At 43.5% G+C, this 12,192-nt stretch overlaps 1 protein-coding gene across 1 annotated transcript in view; it reads right to left on the bottom strand.

Annotated features, from left to right (window-relative positions):
• The window catches only part of mlxipl (MLX interacting protein like), a 253,703-nt gene that overhangs the window by 241,156 nt on the left and 355 nt on the right, over window positions 1–12,192 (bottom strand). The window lies entirely within an intron of this gene.

The raw sequence follows: 12,192 nt of genomic DNA, 5'->3' as shown, positions 1-12,192 counted from the left end.
ATGAACAATGCAATCTAATTAAAGCACCAACTGTCTGCACTAATGGCATGGAAATGTTAATTAACCCACTCTCCTTAGGAACATAACACTCTTCATGTGCTTACGAAGACGATTAAGAAAGCTGTTAACCTTTGTACACTGTACATTCACTTGGAAGCTTAACTGCTGGCAAGAAAAATCTGCTGAAAAAGCAAATTTTACAAAACCTAAGCTCACCTCAAAGAAATTAATCTTCCATCGACTCAAAAGCTGCAAAATTTACAAAATGACAGGTCACATTAAACTAAAAGAGCCATTGTAATAAATTAGTGTTTAAACAAAAACAGCTGTCAGGGAGCCAGAGATGACTTTTCAGGTTTGAGATAGACGCAGGTAGTTGGATACAGATAGTTAAAGGTTGATATTAAAAATACTGTATGCACAGCTAGATGTATTTTGAACAGTCAACATAAACAAAACGAAGAGCAAAACTATGAATTAATGTGGGCGGCATGGTGGCACAGTGGTTAGCACTGCTGCCTCACAGCGCCAGAGACCCGGGTTCAATTCCCGCCTCAGGCGACTGACTGTGTGGAGTTTGCACATTCTCCCTGTGTCTGCGTGGGTTTCCTCCGGGTGCTCTGGTTTCCTCCCACAGTCCAAAGATGTGCAGGTCAGGTGAATTAGCCATGCTAAATTGCCCATAGTGTTGGGTAAGGGGTAGATGTAGGGGTATGGGTGGGTTGCGCTTCGGCGGGTCGGTGTGGACTTGTTGGGCCGAAGGGCCTGTTTCCACACTGTAAGTAATCTAATCTAATCTAAAGTATAGCATGGGGCAGGGGACACATTTAATCCATCAGCTGGCTCTTTCAAATAGCAATCCAGTTAGTCCCACTCCTAGTCCTTCCTCATTTCCTGGAAATTCCTTTCAGAACTTTCCTAAATAGCATTGCACTGTGGACAGACCAATGTTTCTATTGGTAGAGATTAGCCTCCTGTCTTTCGTACTTCTGTTCAGGATGTGGGATAGTTGAGTCACTGTTAAGACCATAAGAAATGGGTTCAGGAGTATGTTGTTTGACCTCCAAGCCTGCTCCACCATCCAAGAGGATCACGTTTGATACAACATTCCTCACATCCCTTTTCCTTCCCTTTCCCCATAACCCTTCTGACCCCCTGTGACCCCACAGCTCTGTTGTGCTGCTCCTTCAAAAATCTGTGTACAAACACTGATAAAGAAACCATCCTGAAGTGGAGATACCAGACTCGAAATGTTAACTCTGCTTCCTTCCCACAGATGCAGCCAGACCTGCTGAGTTCCTCCAGCAATATCTGTTTTTATTTCAGATTTCCAACATCTGCAGCTTTTTGTTTTATTTGTGCTTACAAATACTGCTGGATCCTGTCGTGAAAAAAATATAGAGAATCACCAGGAGATGCAGAGAGTTCTTCAAGAAGTAGGTTTTTTATTTGCAAACAAAAAACCGTGACACTAAGAATACAAGATTCTCGAATGCCCACGAACCTCAAGGTTCACGGATTTTAATTTTTTTTAATCATGTTTCTGTTAGCTTATCAGCATATCCAATTATATTAATCAAAGTACCTTACTTTAGCTACACAATTAACCAGTGATATTAGTTTCAATTATCTCTTTAGTTGTACATTCCACTTAATGTTATTCTAATGTCACGGTTAGATATTTATTGCTAACGCTGCTACAGTGATCTTCCATTGCAGGCTAACTTGTCATGATAGATATTTAGCTGTTCCATCTATTACAATAGTCTCCTGTCTCAAGCTGACTCTACTAACTATTAATTAGATATTTTAATGTCATGTCCCAAATATTTATGGTCCCAATGCTGTCATAATAACACTTAACAGACAAACTTGCTTTATTACTTGTGTTATCTCATATTGATCTTTCAGCCTTAACCTTACTCTGCTATTTGGTGTAAGAGCATTCTACTGTTCTTATCCCATCCTGCCTCCCACAGACCACAGATTGCCAGTGGGCTTCATGCTTTAACCCTTCCCATGCTTTCATGTTCTTTATTTTCCATAATGCCCACGTTCTGACATCCCCTGACTGCTGGGCTTGTATTCTCACCTGATTCTTTTACCAATAAAGTATCCCTAACTTTTTAGAGTTGAACCTCATCAGTAATTTGTCTGTCCCTTCCAGCAGCAAGTCATAGTCAGTGACGCCCACACCACAATAATTTATTTTCAAAACTTAATGGCACATTTAGTCTATTTGGTCCATCACATCGAGACAGTCCTACTCAATCCTTGCTGTCCAGCAGGTTTATTTTCTTCAACTGCTCTCCAATTTCCTCCTGAAATCACTGACCAATAACATTATAGGCCACAAATTCGAAGTTTAAACAAAAACTGTACTTTCTATTCTTTTCCGAGTCTATCATTTGTTGCCATCTACAAATGCTTTTAAAAATGTGATGGTGAGTGTTTTCCCAAGATCTCTTCCCAAAACTTTGAATCAATGTTCCCTCCTCCCTTTCCATCAACTATTGGGAACAACATTTCTCTGTTGACAGAAGGCCCTGCTGTATGTACTTTGATCTTGTAGAGACAGGACGTTTGCCTTTATCATTTGTGGTATAGAGTCGAAGAGCAGGGAGGCTTTGTTTTTCATCTTGTCCTCCTCAGAACTAGGACATAAACCAGATGTGAAGCTTCTCATCTCAACTGAGGCTCTCCATGGGGCAGTATACAGATGGGCAGTGATCCAAGTAAACATATTGAGCTCCCTACTACATGGGCAGCTCTGACAGTCTGCTGTTACTTTCAAGGGGCATGACAGAGTTTTCTGGCTGTACCTGGAGACGGTACAAAAGAGATTCACCACGATGCACTCAATGAATCCTTAAGTCACTGAGGATCCCACCATCCCGAATGAATCACACAGCCACCCTTCTTTTAGAGTACAGAGATTCTTTGGCTTCTCTGACTTCCAGCAAGATATCAGGAATTGGGTGATGCCACCTGTTTCCACATCAGAAGGACCAACATGCCTGGAGGGTGAAGGAAACATTCGAGTCATAAAGCATAGAAACATGCCATTTGGCCCATCATGTTTCTGATGAACAAATAACAAACTGTGCTAATGTCATTTACCAGCACTTGAGCCACAGTCTACTGTGCCCTGGCATTTTCTGTGCTCATCCAGATGCTTCTTAAATGTTGCGAAAGGTTCCTGCCTCCACCACCCTCTCAGACTGGATGCTCCATATTTCCACCACTCTGGTGAAAATTTTATTCATCACTTACTCCTCACCCTAAATGTCTGCCCACTGGTCTTAGATACATCTGCCATGGGGAAAATGATCGCCCCTATCTATGCCTCTCATAATTCTGTATACCTTTGCTCCAGAGAATTCTGGATACCTCAGCCTCCTTTGCTCCAGAGAAAACAAACCCAATCTATCCAGTCTCTCCTCACATCTAAGGTTTTTCATCCCAGGCAACATCGTGGTGAATCTCTTTTGTACCGTCTCCAGGTACAGCCAGAAAACTCTGTCATGCCCCTTGAAAGTAACAGCAGACTGTCAGAGCTGCCCATGTAGTAGGGAGCTCAATATGTTTACTTGGATCACTGCCCATCTGTATACTGCCCCATGGAGAGCCTCAGTTGAGATGAGAAGCTTCACATCTGGTTTATGTCCTAGTTCTGAGGAGGACAAGATGAAAAACAAAGCCTCCCTGCTCTTCGACTCTATATCACAAATTATAAAGGCAAATGTCCTGTATGCCTACCCTATTAACCTGTCCTGCCACCGTCAGGTATCTGTGGACAAACATCCCAACATTCCTCTGTTTATAGTCATGTTCATGAATATTTTCTTTTCCCATGTCCCTGTAAGATGGCTGCTGGAAGCATCCAACTTGATTTATATTATTGAAATCCTTCAAGTTTATCTCAAGTGAAGATCCACTGAGCTATCCTCTCTATTCATTTGGGCCATGAATTCAGTAAGGCCCGGTAAGAGGTGTGGGGTTTATTGTTTCCCCTGTATCCAATATAGGTGATGTGAGCACAGCACACAAACACAGTGTTATTCACTCATCTCCATGGTGCCAGGTATTTGTTGGTGCAGTGGTACTATCCCTATCTCTGAGCCAGAGACCCACATTCAGCTCCTGCATGTCTTTGAACAGGCTAATCAGAACATCTCTACCCAGCAACGCAATTGACTCTCAAAACCTTCTCATTATCACTCATCAGCATCAATATCAGAGCTCAAAGACAGCAACCTCCAGTCAATTATATGCAATCAGATTTACTTTCAGCCAATACCTTTGATCCAATTAAGCTGATTCTAAATACTTTCCCATCCAACCTACAATATGCCACATATTGTCAAAATTTATTTTACTCAGTAAGAAATGATGGCACCTTGTGGCACTATGCCATCCCCCCCCCCCCCCCCCCCCCCCTAATTAGCTACAGTGCACTCTGACAATGAAGGATATTCTATTCTATATCTCAGAGTTGAAAAGAAAGTTGGGGGTTCATGTACCACTCCAGGATTTGAATACAAAAATCTAAGTCAACACTTCAGTCCAGTTCTAAAGGGTAGCCTAGAACTCTGTGGGAAGCTAGGGAAATGATTGCCTCTTACTGAAATATTTGCAGAGTCACAGATCAGGTGCAGGAAGACTGGAGGTTGGCTAACATGGTGCCACTGTTTAAGAAAGGTGGTAAGGATAAGCCAGGGAACTATAGACCAGTGAGCCTGACATCGGTGCTGGGCAAGTTGTTACAGGGAATCCTGAGGGACAGGATGTACATGTATTTGGAAAGGCAAGGACTGATTAGGGATAGTCAACATTGCTTTGGGCGTTGGAAATCATGTCTCACAAACTTCATTGAGTTTTCTGAAGTAGTAACAAAGAGGATTGATGAGGGCAGAGCAGTAGATGTGATCTATATGGACTTCAGTAAGGCATTCAACAAGGTTCCCCATGGGAGACTGGTTAGCAAGGTGAGATCTCATGGAATACAGGGAGAACAAGCCATTTGGATACACAACTGGCTCAAAGGTAGAAGACAGAGGGTGGTGGTGGAGGGTTGTTTTTCAGACTGGAGGCATGTGACCAGTAGAGGGCCACAAAAATTGGTACTGGATCCACTACTTTTTGTCATTTACATAAATGATTTGGATGCGAGCATAAGAGGTACAGTTAGTAAGTTTGCAGATGACACCAAAATTGGTGGTGTAATGGACAGCGAAGAGGGTTACGTCAGATTACAATGGGATCTTGACCAGATGTGCCAATGGGCTGAGAAGTGGCAGATGGAGTTTAATTCAGATAAATGCGAGGTGCTGCATTTTGGGAAAGCAAATCTTAGAAGGACTTATACACTTAATGGTAAGGTCCTAGACAGTGTTGCTGAACAAAGAGACCTTGGAGTGCAGGTTCATAGCTCCTTGAAAGTGGAGTCGCAGGTAGATAGGATAGTGAAGAAGGTGTTTGATATGCTCTCCTTTATTGTTGGAGTACTGAGTACAGGAGTTGGGAGGTCATGTTGCGGCTGTACAGGACATTGGTTAGGCCACTGCTGGAATATTGTGTGCAATTCTGGTCTCCTTCCCATCAGAAAGATGTTGTGAAACTTGAAAGGGTTCAGAAAAGATTTACAAGGATGTTGCCAGGGTTGGAGGATTTGAGATATAGGGGCAGGCTGAATAGGCTGGGGCTGTTTTCCCCGGAGCATCGGAGGCTGAGGGTGACCTTATAGAGGTTTACTAAATTATGAGGGGCATGGGTAGGATAAATAGACAAAGTCTTTTTCCTGGGGTCGGGGTGTCCAGAACTATGGGGCAAAGGTTTAGGATGAGAAGGGAAAGATATAGAAGAGACCTAAGAGGCAGCTTTTTCATGCAGAGAGTGGTACGTGCATGGAATGAGCTGCCAGAGGACGTGGTGAAGGCTAGTACAATTGCAACATTTAAGAGGCATTTATAAGGGTATATGAATAGGAAGGGTTTGGAGGGATATGGGCCAGGTGCTGGCAGGTGGGACTAGATTGGGTTGGGATATTAGATTACTTACAGTGTGGAAACAGGCCCTTTGGCCCAACAAGTCCACACCGACCCACCGAAGCACAACCCACCCAAACGCCTACATTTACCCCTTCACCTAACACTACGGGCAATTTAGTATGGCCAATTCACTTGACCTGCACATTTTTGGACTGTGGGAGGAAACCGGAGCACCCAGAGGAAACACACACAGACACAGGGAGAACGTACAAACTCCACACAGTCAGTCGCCTGAGGCGGGAATTGAACCCAGGTCTCAGGTGCTGTGAGGCAGCAGTGCTAACCACTGTGCCACCGTGCCGCCCACTAGTCAGCATGGATGGGTTGGACCGAAGGGTCTGTTTTCGTGCTGTACATCTCTATGACTCTATTACTGCCACATTGTCAGTGGTGCCACCATTTGGGTGAAACAATGAAACCTCTGTCCTCAGGGAGATGGTAGAAGCATGGAATGTAGGAGCAGGAATAGACCATCCAGCCTGTCAAACCTGTTCTGCCATTCATTACGATTTGTGCTGATCATCCAAGTCGGAACAAGGGGTCCCCAATTTATGAAAGTCCAATGTACGAACACGATTCCATGCAGAGGTGTAACTTTTTAAATTGAACATTTCCTGGACTTACAAACAGATGCTTTTCACTGTCCTGCACTGTATGCCGAATTGCAGACCAATGGTCTTTTTTTAGTTCATTCATCACTCTCTGGGCCAGCATTTATTGTCCATCTCTGGTCGCTCTTGAGAAGGTCATGCAGAGCTGCTTTAGAACCACAGAATCCCTACAAACACCAACCGTCCAAAGAGCACCCCACCCAGACCCAAACCCTATCCTACCCTATCCCTGTAACCCTGCATTTCCCATGGCTAATGCGCCAAGCCTGCACATCTCTGTACACTATGGGCAATTTAGCATGGCTAATTCACCTAACCTGCACATCTTTAAAGTAAGGGAAGAAATCTGAGCACCAGGAGGAAATCCACACAGACATGGGGAGAACATACAAACTCCACACAGTCACTGGGGTTAGAATTGAACCAGTGCTGCGAGGCAGCAGTGCTAACCAATGAGCCACATGCCTTCTCAAACTACTGCAGTCCGTCTGCTGTGAGTTTACCCATAATGCCATAAGGGTGGGAATTCCAGGATTTTGAACCAGCAAACAGACTCCAGAATGGATTATCTGTATCCTATTCCTGCATTCTCATCATGTCCTTTGACCCCTTTAGTGCCAAGAACTATATCTGGCACCTTCATGAAAACATTCTATATTTTGGCTTTAGTAGTTTCCATAGCAGAGAATTCCACAGGCTCACAGATGAAGAAATTTCTCTTCATCTCAGTCCTAAAGGATCTACCCTGCATCCTTAGTCTCTGACCCCCAGTCATCAGGAACATCCTTCCTGCCTTAACCCTTTTAGAATTTCAGAGGTTTCTAGGGGATCTCCCTTGATTCTTCCAAATTCAAGTGAACATAATTCACCCAATCCAGTTTTTTCTCACAAATCAGCCCTGATGACCATCCCAGTCATCAGTCTCGTAAACCTTTGTTGCACTCCCTCCATAGCTGGAACATCCTTCTGCAGATAAAGAGACCAAAACTGCATACATTTCTCCAGGTGTGTTCTTACCAATGCCCTACGCTGTTGCAGCAATATATCCCTGCCGCCTTCTCGCAATCTATCATTTGTCAGATAATCGCTGTAAGGTTTTTGCTACGGAAGTCGATGACCTCACATTTATCCACATTATACTACACTGACCACCCATTTGCTCAATTAGTTAACTTGTCTAAATCATTTGGCACCGTAAAACAGGGAACTCTAGAGTGTAGGACCAAGATAACTAAAGGCATGACCACCAATAGTGAAGTGATTCCACATAGATTTAAACATACAGTTATGGAAACTGAGAAAAGGAATGGGACTGTTTTCTCAGCAGTGAGTTGATATAGATTCAACAGGCTGTATCACTGCCGTGAGCAGGAGAGTTACTCACAGCATCCTGGACAATACTTATCCGATAAATCAAAACCGAAAAACAGATTATCTGATCATTATCTCACCAGTGTTGGTGGGACGTTGCTGTGTAAAAATTGGCTGTCAATTTCCAACATTGCGCATGTGTATAAAAACACTTCACTGGCTGTAAAATCTTTTTGATCATGAAAAGTACTATTGAGTAGTCCCCCCCGCCCCGTACCTACGGGGTATGTTCCAAGACCTACCATGGAACTCTGAAACTGCGGATAGGAGCGAACTCATTTGTTTAAACAGGAAATTTACCTCCCAGCAGCCCCATCGTCCCTGGTTCTGGAATGTTCCGTGTAATATGTTCAGGCTGCAGTAAACTGCAGGGGTAACTGAAACCACAGTAACTGGACCTGCAGATATGGCGATCGCCTTGTATAAATGTAAGTCATCCTTTTCTGTTTGTCATTGCTTCCATGTGTTTACATGTTGAATGAAAGTGTATCTTCTTTCTTGAACTGAGTTTCAGTTGTTCTCTATGTTTCTTGTACTTCAAACATTTCTTGAGTTACATCATTCTTGACAGCTTTTGTTGCACCTGCATTCAGTTCCAAACTCATTGGGTCTATTCTGTTGTAAATAAAGCCTCTTTCAGTTCCACATTTTTCCTACAATCCTGGTTATTTGGCGCACCAGGTCTTGAATCCCACTTTTATTCACTTGGAAGCGACACAATTGATTAAGCAGTCACTATATCACACTGCCCCAAAATTCCTTACCCCCCCCCCCCCCCCGCCATCTGATTCAAAGTATGGGTTACACACAAAACCCTGGGTATTAGTGCATGACATTGTAATCACTGACACATTTACACAGGGCAAGGATCTCAAGTACCAGGCAATGATCATCACAATTTGTTGGAGCAAGATATTGTCTGACCAATTTCATTGAGTTTTTGAAAAGGGCGAGGGTAGTGGATTTGTGGTTGACATACACTTTAGTAAGGCAGAGTCCCACATGGAAGGCTGGTCCATGGGCTAAGAGCTCACAGGATCCAAGGCAAGTTAGCTATCTGGATTCAAACCTGGCTTGCAAATAGAAGGCACAGTGTACCATAGATGCTGCTCAGATGTATGTTATGTATATTAACAACTTGGATGTGAGGAGATTGGTCTCAGGCTACAAGCAGATATTGAAATTGGGCAGAGCAATGGTAGATGGAGTTTAAGTGTGTGGTGATGCATTTTTGGAGGTCTAATGAGGGAAGGATATATACTTGGGAGTACTGAGCAACAAAGGTACAAGTTCACAGATCCCTGAAGGGATCACACAGGTAGACAGAAAGGTAAAAAACGCAGATAGGATGCTTGTCTTCATTAGCTAGAACTTGGAATATAGAAGCAGGGGTGTCTTGTTACAACTTTACAAAACATTGATTAGGCCATTGAAAGTGAGATCCAAGTCCTGGTGCACATTATCTGAAGGACATGATTGCACTGGAGAGGATACAGAGGAGATTCACCAGGATGTTGCCTGGGATGTAAAGTCTCACTTAGGAGGAGAGACTGGGTTTGTTTACCGTGGAGCAGAGGAGGATTAGAGAGTGAATGTTTGAGGTATGCAACATTAAGAGAGGCATAGGTAGAGTGGATTGTGAGAATCTTTTACTCATCATGGATGTGTCTAACAGAGGCCACAAGATTAAGGTGAGGAGTAAGTGGTTTAGAAGGATTTGAGAAAAATAAATTTACCCAGAGAATGGTGGAAATATGGTAGAGGCTGGTACTCTCAACATTTAAGGAGTATCTGAATGAGTACTTACAATGGCAGGGCATAAGAGGCTATGGATCCAGGTAAGAGAAATGGGATTAATCTGGTTTGGTGTTTATTGGCCAGCATAGACAGAGTGAGCTGAAGGGCCTGTTTCTATGACAATAAATAAGAATGAATCTAACCATCTCCCTTGACATTCAATGGCATTACCATCGCTGAATACCCCACTACCCATAAGCTGGTGGTTACCATTGACAACTGAACTGAATGCCCACATAAATAGTAACTTAGAATTCTGTAGCGAGTAACTTACATCTGGACCACCTAAAGCCTGTCCACCATCTGCAAGGCAGAAGTCAGGAGTGTGATGGAAAACTCCCTACTTGCCTGGATGGGACAGCTCCAACAACACTCAAGAAGCTTGACACTCTCCAGGACAAAGCAACTGTATGATTGGCACCAGATCCACAAACATTCACGTCCTCCAGCCACCGATGCTCAGTAGCATCATTGTGTACCATCTACAAGATGCAGTGCAGAACTTCACCAAAATTCCCCAGTCAGCACCTTTCAAACCCACGACCACTTCCATCTAGAAGAACAAGGGCAGCAGATACATAGGAATACTACCTGCTGCAAGTTCCCCTCCAAGCCACCCACCATCTTGACTTGAAACCATATCACCATGTCTTCTCTGTCGCTGAGTCAGAATCCTGGAATTCCCTCACTTCTTGACAGTATTGAGAGAGTACCTACAGCCCAAGGACTACAACAGTTCAAGAACATTCAAAGAAAGGAGAGTATAATTGATTTTTTTATATAGCTTATGAGTTCGTACTTAATACCATTAAGATTGAATTGCAACTTTCTTTCCTTTGTCATTATCCCCTCACAGTTTGCTTTTGTTCTCTTAAGAATTAAATGTATCTACAATTTAAGGTCAGATGCAATCAGATCAACCCCTTTATCCCTATATCTTACTGAATAAACAGAGGTAGGTGTGGGTCTAAATGCTGTACAATGCCACACCGACTTTCAACTATTTTAAGCACTATCCCTCACTTCTACTCTCCTACTTTCTCATTTCTAACTTACTCCCTCTAATTCCATGCTCTGTAGTCATACGCAGCAAGCACCTTTTGAAGGTACGCTGTGCCTGACTGAAAGGTTGGTTATTCTCACAGCAGAGGTGTTGTGGGACAAAGCTGTCCCAGGCCTCTGCATGCACTTTGTCTGCATAGCATTTGATATGCTTTCCTTTATTGGACAGAGTATTGAGTACAAGGGTTGGGAGCTCATCTTGCGGCTGTACAGGACATTGTTAGGCCACTATCAGAATATTGTGTGCAATTCTGGTCCCCTTCCTATCGGAAAGATGTTGTGAAACTTGAAAGGGTTCAGAAAAGATTTACAAGGATGTTGCCTGGGTTGGAGGATTTGAGCTATAGGGAGAGGCTGAACAGGCTCAGGCTGTTTTCTCTGGATCGTCGGAGGCTAAGGGGTAACCTTATAGAGAGTTATAAAATCATGAGGGGCATGGATAGGATAAATAGACAAAGTCTTTTCCCTGGGGGTGGGGGAGTCCAGAACTAGAGGGCATAGGTTTAGGGTGAGAGGTGAAAGATATAAAAGAAACTTAAGGGGTAATTTTTTCATGCGGAGGGTAGTGCGTGTATGGAATGAGCTACCAGAGGATGTGGTGGAGGCTGGTACAACTGCAACATTTAAGAGGCATCTGGATGGATATATGAATAGGAAGGGTTTGGAGGGATATGGGCTGGGTGTTGGCAGGTGGAACTACATTATGATGGGATATCTGGTCAGCATGGACGAGTTGGACTGAAGGCTCTATTTCCGTGCTGTGCATCTCTATGACTCTATAGCCCCTTCTGATGTCTACCTCTGTATCATCACAAACAGAACCTAACTTCCCAGCTTTATTCTGGCAGCAGTTATTACTGAAGAGCATCTGTCCACTGTGCCTCTGAGTCAAATTTCCTGCAGACATGCTTTCATTTGTAAAGACCATTCTGAACAAGGGTCACTGGACCCAAAACGTTAACTCTGCTTTCTTTACACAGATACTGCCAGATCTGATGAGCTTCTCTTAGAATTTCTGTTCTTTTTCCTCATTAGCTGTATCTTTGGTTTTGTTTTAACTGAGCTTTCATTTGGAGTAGAATATTACTGTCACAGTTCATCAGGGTGGCTCGCTGATTAAACTCCAATTGCAACACTTCCACAAATCCATAGGGAGAACTGCATTTTGTCCCTCAGACTGAATACTCGTGCAACAAAAACGATCAAAAACCAGGTCCTCGCGCCTAAAGCAGATTTCAGGAAGGAGGAGGCGGAACGCAGCAACCAAGCCGATAGAGCACCGCTTACTTCTGAACCCCAAC

The sequence above is a fragment of the Chiloscyllium punctatum genome, chromosome 19, assembly GCF_047496795.1.
Source record: "Chiloscyllium punctatum isolate Juve2018m chromosome 19, sChiPun1.3, whole genome shotgun sequence".
Classification (NCBI taxonomy): Eukaryota; Metazoa; Chordata; class Chondrichthyes; order Orectolobiformes; family Hemiscylliidae; genus Chiloscyllium; species Chiloscyllium punctatum.
This window is presented reverse-complemented; position numbering and strand designations above follow the sequence as displayed.